This window comes from Micrasema longulum, unplaced genomic scaffold, assembly GCF_059751315.1.
Source record: "Micrasema longulum isolate JH-2025_06_02 unplaced genomic scaffold, ASM5975131v1 h1tg002491l, whole genome shotgun sequence".
In the NCBI taxonomy this organism is placed as follows: Eukaryota; Metazoa; Arthropoda; class Insecta; order Trichoptera; family Brachycentridae; genus Micrasema; species Micrasema longulum.
The window spans coordinates 4,388-15,831 of record NW_028279633.1 but is presented as its reverse complement, the minus strand read 5'-3'; the positions used below and the strand labels follow the sequence as shown (position 1 = coordinate 15,831).

The window sequence follows — 11,444 nt, the reverse complement described above, 5'->3', positions numbered from 1 at the left end:
TTTTTTTTCCAAAAGTTTTTTCATAAAAAAAATGTTTTTTACGTTTTAGACATAGAATTAAGAATAGTCCAGAAGGAGCGTAAAATCATATTTGAATACATTGAACTGTGTCCGAAAATTCCCCTACTGTGCCTCACTTTCGCCGCGCGCATTTGTGATGTCGCCGCGTAATGTTGCAGGTTGGGAAAAAATATAATCATAACACGTAAGGTAAAAAAAGCAATCTGTTTATTTCTCTAAAATTTTATTGTTCACCCAGAAATATTGATTGACACAACAGAGTAGATAAGTAAAGGGTTATTTAATAAGAGTAATTGAATCAGTGAACTTTGAACTTAAAACATAAAACAATTTTTTTTTTTACATAAAACGGATATTTTTATATCAATTAATATTTGATGTTTATAAGATAATGTCGGTCCACCATAGAGTTGTTTGATCCGAGGTCCAATTTTCATTAGTTCTCTCGTTAGATGAGCAAAGTAGGGTAAAAAAAATTACTACCCTGGCAACACTAACGAAACGTCCATATTGATTTCTTCGACAATCTGACAGATGGAAAAATAATAAAATTTTTAGTAATGTATTTGCTACTTACACATTTGTTTGCTAACTAAACATTAAATATGACCCCATCCTTTTATTTATTAATAAAACATATAAGACATGAATATCATGATATTATATTCCCAGGAGTTGTACGAGAAAACTCATTTGGGATGGTACATAAAAAAAATAGTACATTTCTTGTAACAATACATACTATGTATACATTTAAACAATAAAAATTTTAACAAATTTTAACAATCTATGAACTTAATATTAAAAAAGGAAAGAAAACATTTAAACAATCTGTGAACTTAATATTAAAGAAGAAAATAAAAACATTCAAACAATCTGTGAACTTAATATTAAAAAAGAAAAGAAAAACATTTAAACATTCTGTGAAATTAATATTAAAAAAGAAAATAAAAACATTTAAACATTCTGTGAACTTAATATTAAAAAAAGAAAAGAAAAACATTTAAACCTAAAACACAATATATAGACTATTCACAGAAACTGAGCTAAAAACTATCACTTTCAAAAAGATTCAAGAAATAGGTCTTCATTTCTGGTCTTTGAGATTTACCACTCGACATTTCATTTTTAAGGTCATCAGGCAGTTTATTAAATTGTATACGACCAATGTATTCCAGAGACCTTTTGCCGAACTTCGTGGAACAAAATTTAGAAATGTGAAGATTTTTTGCATGTCGTGTATTATAGTTGTGAATTTCATGATTAAATGTAAGTTTTAAATTTGTGTGAGCAGAAAGGTTTATGATGTTTGAAATAGTGTTAGTGATGTCATACAGTGCCATTACCTTGAAAGGAAGTATTTTTGTGTTACGATAAATATCCTTGACATGGGAATCCCATTTCAAACGGTTTTGAAGAACTTGAATCTCAGAAATCTGGTTTTTGTTAGCGAAACCCCAAATACAGCATAAATAGGATAGGTGAGAATGTATCATAGCGTAATAGACGGCAAACAAAACAGAGTGAGGAAGCAGACCACGAAGTCTATGCAAAACGCCAGTTACGGGTACTATTTTTGATTTAACATGTTCATATTGGTATTTCCATGAAAGTTGAGAGTCAACATATAGTCCTAAGTATTTAGTAACATTGGTCTTTTCAATATAGCCAGTTCCTAGAGAAATATTAATTTTCAAATCCTGTTTGTTCCCAAAAATCATATATGATGTTTTTTTCATATTCAAACTTAATTTGTTTAATCGCATCCAGTCGGCAAGACTATCGAAATCTGTCTTCATTATTTTTTCTAGTTCTTTTAGGTTACTATTATGATAAAAAATGACTGTATTATCGGCATACAATTGAAGAGTCCCCTTTAACCCCCACTTAGTGATATCATTAATATAAATAAGGAACAAGAGTGGACCAAGGATTGACCCCTGCGGAACTCCACAAGTTATCCTACCTAGATCACTAGATTCTTTTCCGATTTGAACCGCACAGTATCTGTCAGTGAGATAGCTTCGAAATATTTTCAAAGGTATGCCAACTATGCCTATGTTTCTTTAAGATCCTAGCAGTATTTCTACACTTAAAAAGGATACAACACGGTATAGTTGAATTCAAATCAGGAGTTGGGTACTGAGCGACGTCTACAAAGAAACTAATGGGTCAAACGTAAAACTACTCATTTATGAGTAGTTTAGTCGCCTTTTGTTTGATGTTTGTATGCGGTTTCTGGACTATTCTTAATTCTATGGTTTTAGATGTATTTATTAGAGCAAACTGTTTAGAAAAATTACAATAATTTATCAAATAGCAATAAAACACAAATTTTTAAATGTTCATGTCCTATTAAAAAAAAAGCCATGTCTTTGGTGTTCTGTCACTTTTGAATTCGGAACGGTGTTGACCGCGTTCGAAAACAAAGCTAATGTCAGTACTTACTTATGTAGGTAACCAAAGCGGATGCTCAAAACACACATGAATAGCGAAATATACAAGAATGTGTACCGAAGAAAGTTTCAATGGCTTGGAACGGTTTTTCAAACATAGCCTATTATCAAATAACTTTTTGAAATAGTTTTTTGAACAGACTTAATATATTAATGATTAAACCAACTGGTCTAAGAAGTGAAAAAATCGTCAAATATTTTCAGACGTTGCTCAGTAAGTAAAATAATTTTATCAGATCTATCTCACTTAAGTCGATAAAGGTTTGAGCTCGTTAACTTCAGAAAAATCAACAGACGAATCGATTGAAAAAATATGATAAAGAAATAAAGCAAAATTGAGGCGGCTTCTGTAGTGTAGCGGTTAAGATGCTTGACGCACTCAAGGAGAACACAAAAAATATATTTGGTTTTTCTCAAGTACAGTGTACTGTGCTGTAATAAGGCACTGTAGTTGGGCCTCGGATATCCTAATCAATCCTTTTAACACATTATGTGGTCTTATCTCTTTTCTCCTCCCTATGATTATCGAATGGAGCTTCTTGCTACTATCCGTGGCCCTGTTATAGGTCTTGTCGAATTTACAGATCTGGTGGCTTCCAAAAATAATTTAAAGGCTTTTAAAAAGTTTTGTAACCATTTCGGCGAATTGATCATGTCCAATTAATTTAATCTTAGGCAGTGAAAAATTCGCTTTCCTCTTTCTCACTTCTCATAACTTACGGGAACCCGTAAAACTCAAATCGCAGTGACGTCAGCAGCTTAATTAGCACTGACCTCCATGTACAAGAGTAGGAATTACGTTTAAACATTTTTTTTTTAAATAAAAAAGAAATATGTGTGTTCTTATAATTTACCAGAATATTTCAATTTTGGGGCCATTTTCAACGAATTGAAAATAACTCACTTTTCTAAAATAGGAACCAAGTTATGGTAGAGCGGGATGCGAACACTGCGAACCTTGGACCTCTGATCCGTGAGTCTGTGACACTAGTCACGGGACCACAACCCGATTCAAAATCATACGGGGATTTTCAATATTCATTTTACGTAATATTTCATTTCAAACTAGAATTTACAAACGGAGAAGCGTAAAAAACACGGTGGCCAAATTAAATTGCATCGCACTTTCTACTCATAATATTATCAACATTAGGTCTTCGTTACCGGGTGTGAAAAAATACTCGAAGATATTGGTAAAATAAAGATATTTTTGGTTATTCACTTAATATTCCAGTTGCCAAGTACAGTTTACCTTGCAAAATGTCATGTTGTTTTCGATTTTAAATATATTTTATGTCCCTAGGGTAATAGAACTAGAATGAAATATCATATTTAAATAAAATTGTTTTATGTAGTGAAAATAAAATGTAAATGATATTTTAATTGTGTTTATAAAAATAAAAATTAATGTAAAACAAAATCCCTCACTAAACACGAGTTTTCACTGTATTAAAGAAGTAGAAACGTAATTATTAATTATGTATGCACCAACCATTTGTTATTTCATGCTTTTTTTCAATATTTTTTTTCAATAAATAAAAAAAGCCCTTAATAAAAACCCAAATTTTCTAACTTGGCGAGCCTGAGTACGCGCGTCAATATGACCACTTTTCTGTCACTTTTTCAGACTTTTGCTTGTCAACTCTTTACCTCTGCGTTCTAAAAAAATATTTCTTCCAGTTTTTTATAGACAATAAAATTTCCTACAACTAACGTGCAAAATATGTTTTTCTTAACCCTTTACTATCTGAGATTCAGTTTTTATTAGTTTTTTTTTAAGTTTGGGGAAACTATCTAAAAAACACAGTATTCTTTGAGAAAGCTCAGTGGTTTTTCATTTGTTAAGAGACTATCAAAATAAGCCAATAACTTGAAAAAATGTTTTTGTGTGCCGTATTATCAGAGCTATGATTTTGTAAACTTATGTAATTTTAAAATTACACCCCGTGACGCCACACGTTCTCATCGGAGAGTTCTGCAGATTACTGAGTTGGCTTCCCTGAAACCGGAAATTTATCGCACTACTCGATCACTGGTTAATTTGGAAAAACTTGTGACGTTGTTCAAAGTTTTTCATTTTTATTAAGATTTTTTTTATTTAAAAAAAATAAACTCATTTTCAAGAAACCTAGTAGTATGATTTATTTTTTACCGCGTTTATAGAAAAAAAAATATATCCCACTATCCCGCAGTAATGAACGTCTTTATTCAATAAAGTATTCACATTATTACAATATTAATACATTATAAAGAAAACAAAGTATTAAGATATATTTTGTCCCGAAAAACTATTCAATAATAGTTTGTCATCGGGTGCTCAGACATTAGTTTTTAATTAATTAATCAAATAATATGAGTACAGACATAATACTGTATACGTATTAAATAATAATCATAAAAAATAGTTTAAAGAAATAGATTTATATTTTTTTTTAAATAAGAAAATAGAGTAAAATAATTCAATTAAAATTAAAGAATAGTAATTTACTTGAATAAATTTTAAATATACGGAATAAAACACATATATAAATAGTATGTGCGAATAAATGTAATCAAAACAGGATAAAAAATTAATTAAACGAAGTAAATCGAGAATTTCAATTTTATATCTACAGGAAAAAAAAAATAAAAAAATTAAAAGTACATATTTAAATTAAGATCTAAAAAATGTAAATGAAATAAGAAAGAAATTAAACGAAAAGAAAATAACAAAAATGTATTCAGTGAGAGATAAAAAAAATGTTTTACATAAATAATAAATCAATATAGGAACGTTCTGTCTACTAACCACTTACGTAATAAAAACATAATTTTATTTTTACTATGACATGTTTTCATGTCAAGAATACAAAGTGAGTTTTTGTGACCGATTTGATTAGGAGAAAAAATTGAGCAGTGTATTTCAGTGAGTGTAAGGTTTATAAAAAACATGTGTTATGAGTAAATTGTAGGAAATTTCGTTTACTACAAAAAATTACCAAAATATTTTTGGTAGAACCCACGAGTAAAGAGTTGTTAAAAGAAGAGACAAAAATGGTCATGTTGCTAAGCCTAGGCTTACCGGTTCTTCTTCTTTTGTTATTAAGAATACGTCTTTCGCGCTCCATATTTAGACAAAAACTGCAAGTTTGAGTACGAACCGTAATACGAATACTTTGAGATATATCAACTGCAGAGCGGATGTGTCGTGAGCCGGCGCTGCAACCGTACACGACGCCGCGCCGTGGTGGTGTGTCCAGACCCTAACGGATCATCATTTTTTTTCAACTTATTTCTCCCTAATACCACGAGAGTGAAGACATCTTTATCAAATTCATTTGTTAATAGAACCTGTAATAAGTGTAATCAGAAATGAAATTGTATTAATATTAATAACATAGCTATAACTTCCTTTAAAAATGAAATTTCCAAAAAAATAAAGTTATGATGTTGCGCGTTGAATCCGCAGCCTATAATATGCAGGTTATATGCAGTTCTGTTTGTAGGCACATAATAAATGTACACTGTATGGTCAACTATAGTTGTATTATATATTATAACTAGCGGACCCGACAGACGTTGTCCTACCCGAATGTTGGCTTGCCTACTATTAGCTTAGAAAAATACTTTTCATTGATTAGTAGGTACCTAGGAACTTGTTTATAGTTAAACTCCAAAACATAAAATAAATATATTTTTTCAAATATGGCATTCTTTTTGCAAACGTCAAGCTTCGGTCGTCTTACCAACAAAGGGGTGTACTTATGTAGGAATACGATTTTTTTAAATGTATTGAATTTAATACTATTCTAGTGTTACTAAAAATCCAATTAAAAGAAATAAATGGGGAGAAATTATAAGGAATTTAAGAAAATAATCTGATTGATTGAGATCCACAAAAAACAAATGCTGTTTGTAAACATTCAAAAACAACCTTTTTTTTCAACACAAAAAACAATATCTTTCCATTTTTTTGCAAATGCATTCTCCTCAAATGCAACCCTGGTAGATCGACGAATAAAACATTTATGCTCCGCACTTCTTTTTAACGATTCGATTGAAGATTTTAATATCTACGAACACGCACAGCCCAAAGATCTTTATTTTTCTGAAAACCGCACGTAAATCGGTTAAGACGTTTAGGAGGAGTACGGTGACATCACACATACAGAGGAATTAAATATATAAAAGATGTGCAACTGTGTGACCAATATTCAAAAGCAGATATATTTTTGATATTATGTATTACATTTACATGTGAAGTAATATTATAAGTTCTGTATGGTTAATTATTTTATGTTATGTATAATTCTTATGTAACAACATTAACAACAACAATATTATGTGGAAGCCTCTAATTGGACTTTATGACTAATATGTATTTATAATATAATTGTATCTTATATATGTGTGTTGGCTTTCCAAAGAAATAAAATAAAATTAAAATAAAAACATGGTTGAAAGCTAGTTATTCATAAATAAGTAAATTTACAAAAAAAATAATAAATGTGATTGGTTTTTCAAGTAAAGAAATTCTCTGATTACTGTAATATTGGTGGGTGAAATCATAAATTAAAAATAACTTTGTCAAAATTATTATTTTAAATAAAAAATGCTTTTTTATTAACGTGAGACTGAAGTGAGTTGAACGTGAACTCAGGTAAGTTAATTAACTATATATTTATAGTGATATTACCTTAAAATCATATAATAGTTTACGTAATTTGAGTATGTTTTTCATTCTTTATTCCAATTCCTTATTTTTAATTACTCATACAAATTTTCTTCATTTTTAATATTATTTCCATTTGTAAATACTCACTACAAACTACAAACTTTAAAATATCTTTTTTTCACTTAAATTTTAATTTTTAAACAACTTTCATTTATGTTTTTCTTTTTCCTTCTCTTTTTTATACTTTCATAATTAACCTTACATATAATTGCTTTATAATCTGAAAACTTCACTGGTCCATTAGAATTAAGTTTAATTGTGTAAAATATTAAAATTTGTAACTGTACTGTATGTTTCCCGAATAAAAGAAAATAAAAATTTAAAAAATATATATATATAATTCCTCTGTACGTGTGATATCACCGTACACCTAAACGGCTGAACCGATTTACGTGCGGTTTTCAGAGAAATATAGATCTTTGCGCTGTGCGTGTTCGTAAATATTAAAATCTTTAATCGAATCTGTAAAAAAGAAGTAAGGAGCATAAATGTTTTATTCATCGATCTACCAGGGTTGCAATGGAGAAGAATGCATTTGCAAAAAAATGGAAAGAAATGTTTTTTTTGCGTATACAAAAAGTTAGTTTTTGAATGTTTCCAAACAGCATTTGTTTTTTTGTGGACCTCAATCAGATGCTTTCCATAAATTCCTTATAATTTCTACCCATTTATTTCTTTTTATTAGATTTTTGGTAATATTAAATTCAATAAATTTTTAAAAATCGTATTCTTACATAAATACACCCCTTTATTGGTGACGACCGGAGTTTGACGTTTACAAAAAGAATGCCATATTTGGAAAAATATCTATTTTATGTTTTGGAATTCAACCATAAACAAGTACCTACCTACTTAAATTCTATAACGAGGTATTGCACACTTTTTTTGGTTTTGTTTTGGGTAACAGCAAATCACACAGGGACGAAACGAAAAGATTGAAATGTCAAACTCATTGTCAAATGTCACTTAGTATATAGTTTATCGAAAAATTGAATATCGTAAAAACGTTTGCTTAACCAGCTAATGGCAGGCAAGCCAATGTTCGGGCAGAACAACGTCTGTCAGGTCCGCTAGTTAATTATATAAAACATTTAGTTTTTATACCACATGAGTTTACTTTAAAGCACTACTCGTTTTGGAAGGCTCTACAGGTGTTATTATAAACTTAACACAAATATTCAGAAATGAAAAATCTAGGTACTGACAGAGGTGAAGGGAGCTTATAAAGGAAGGAGGGGTTTATATAACGGAAATAGTGTAAGTAATTCCTATCAGTTCGTTTTTGTATCCATTATTTTGAGCAATTTGTTTTATAATATCCGATTCATATTTGTAATTTGTAGTACTTGGAGGTATATTAATATTTTAATAATGTCAATCCACAAAATTAAGGTGAATATAAACGAAAATATGAAACCATATATATTTAGATGGCGCTCTTTCATAATTTTTTATCGAAAAATGTCATTTTTACGTTTATTTTCAATGTAAATTTTACAAAATTTGGTTTGCGGAAACTTTACACTATATTGTAAACTCGAGACAAGATCTGGACTTTTTTGGTGTAAGTCTTCATAGATTTCAAAAATCACTAAGATAAACCAGATCTTGTCTTGAGGTAGTAATTTTTATATTTTGTTTGTCCTAGCTTTAATTTTATTTAGTTGTATTATATTGTATTTATTTTAAAAAATTGTATTTACCAGTGTTAAAATAGACTGCATAAATTCGTCAAATAAATAAATAAATAATGATTGTAACAAATATCACAACAATATAATTGAGATTTTTTTCACAAAATGGTCTACAAAACAAAAAATAACTTGTAGTTAGTTTCATATTTTCGTTTAGAATCACTTTAATACCGACTCAATCAATAATATAATATTACCTTTATTAATTATCGTTAGTAATTAATACAACTCCGTCCGTAATTCTTGTAACGTTTACATAATACTCTGTTTCCTTAACATGACAAAATCAAACATAATATAGACGGTCGCCATTGTGGAAAAAATAAACGTCGCTGTAATTTTCCCGCGGAAAACACGCGAACAGAAGAAGGTCGACGACACTCTTTTGTTATTCGCCTTTCTCGAATGCAATAGCGCAGTGTTGCACTTGTATAAATGGCTTGTATCAGTAGCAGCAGTGGGTGACAAAGGCGTGCTATTAATACAATTGCATTTTATTGGTTGTAGGTAAGAAACACCTTAAAGAGTTGACTTTCAATACCATAAGATGGGTATAAATATGGAAAACCATCAAATGTATTTGGTGGTCATATATAATCCTAAATAACTAAATATCAGGTGATTAGTGAAGGCTATTTTCTTATTATTTATTTAACTTTTTATACATTATTTTAATTGTTACATTGGCGGGTTTATTACAAAATGGCATTTTTTTCCAACCAACCAATAAATTAAAAGTTTTATTATAAAATAAAAATAAAATCATCACATGATGTGAAGATTATCCTCGATAATTTATCTTATTTTTTGTTTTGTACACCATTTTGTGAATAGGTCCGAAATTACATCACCAAATATCAGGTGTTTATGTGAAGCCTATTTTTTATTTATTTATTGAACTTTTTATACATACTTTTAGTTGCACATTGGCGGGATTATTGCCAAATGGTATTTTTTTCCAACCAACCAACAAAATACAAGTTTTATTATGATCATAACATGATGTGAAGATTAACATCAATAACTTATATTATTTTTTGTTTTGTACACCATTTTGTAAAAAGGACCGAAATTATACTGTTATGGTGTTTGTAAAAATATCAATATATTAATATATTGTAAAAATTCCGCAAACTAAGTTTTGTAAAATTTCCATTGAAAATAAACTTGAAAATGGCATTTTTAAATAAAATATGATAAAAACACCATCTATAAATAATTAGTTTCATATTTTCGTTTAAAATCACCTTAATGCCAAATTTGGTTTATTCAGATAACAATGTATAAGTACACAATATTACTACTAAATATAATTTATTACATACATTCACAATTACGTAAAATAAAAAAAAAATTCTTGTGTACATAATGGGAAGTGACGTCTTACAATATTTTTAATTATTTTATTTTTATTATTTATATTTTTAGTATAACATATAAATTATAAGAAAAAAACAAATTAATGAACGGTGTTTTCAATCAGTGCTACACAAAAAAAAAATACAACTTTTCACATCTTTCTTAAATATGTTTTATTCATGACTGCTCTTTTTGTTTCCTTTGTTCAATTCATTAGAGAAAATTATTTCTCTGTAAGTATAATGATGTGCTGTAGTTGTTTTAAATTTTAGAATTAAGATGTAACCAGTTGTTCGAGGTCATGTACTTACATTTATGTTGTCTTTATGGATTTGAAGTAACCACTTTTTATAATAACGGTTTTATATCTAAAATTCATTTTTTTTAAATAATTGAACAGTGGGAAAAGTAGATTGTTTTTAAAATATAACTTTAATTATTTAATTTCGTATTTTTTCGACCGGTAAAATACTAAATAAAAAACACCACCCCATCCAATTATTCCGTATTGTAGTATATATTGGGCTAATTCCCTTGCAGAAATAAAAATAAATAAAATTCGATCTGGTCGAAGATTTTCAAAAACTCATTAAAGAAATCATAACTCGAAAACTACGCAAAATTGCGGAACATACATGGGGGTGATTCGGATACCTCTCAATATAAGGCACCTACATTTTACCTTTGGACGTCACTTCTCCGGCCACTCTGTATATATTTTTGACGAGTTAAAAAAAACTACCTATTAGAAAATTGGGAATTTAATTGGGATAGAGTGACTCAGACCTTTGTTCCGTAAGTGCACAATCTTATTTTTTTCATTTTTCATCGGTTGCTTTGCCGTCAGAAATCCAATTTCTTCATACGTTATTTCTTCATTAAGTAACGCCACTGGTCGGTAATTATATATGTAGTAATTTTATCACATAACTGCTTATTTTTATACATAGCAAGGTCTCGGTTTCTCTGATATAACTTCATTTACTTTCTCTTTGTCGTTCCTTATAAACGATTTTCTGTATCGACTGAGGAAAACACTTTATGTCGCGTAGACTCGCTACGAGAACTCGAGAAAACAATGTCTACAGCTTTCGATTTTGTTAACTAAAAATTCTATTCTATCAAAACAACATGGGTTTTATTCAAACGATCTGTAACAGCAAATCTTATCCAATACATTTAATTTTTGAGTAACAGCAT

General features: G+C 29.2%; 1 long non-coding RNA gene across 1 annotated transcript; it reads right to left on the bottom strand.

Moving 5' to 3' along the window:
* Nucleotides 1-262: 262 nt before the first annotated feature.
* LOC148272089 (uncharacterized) lies at nucleotides 263-9,276 on the bottom strand. The gene is made up of 3 exons (XR_015824932.1): nucleotides 9,083-9,276; nucleotides 5,618-5,807; nucleotides 263-548 (listed from the first exon to the last, which is right to left on the bottom strand). It is a non-coding gene; the product is annotated as an uncharacterized LOC148272089 (long non-coding RNA).
* Nucleotides 9,277-11,444: the final 2,168 nt, after the last annotated feature.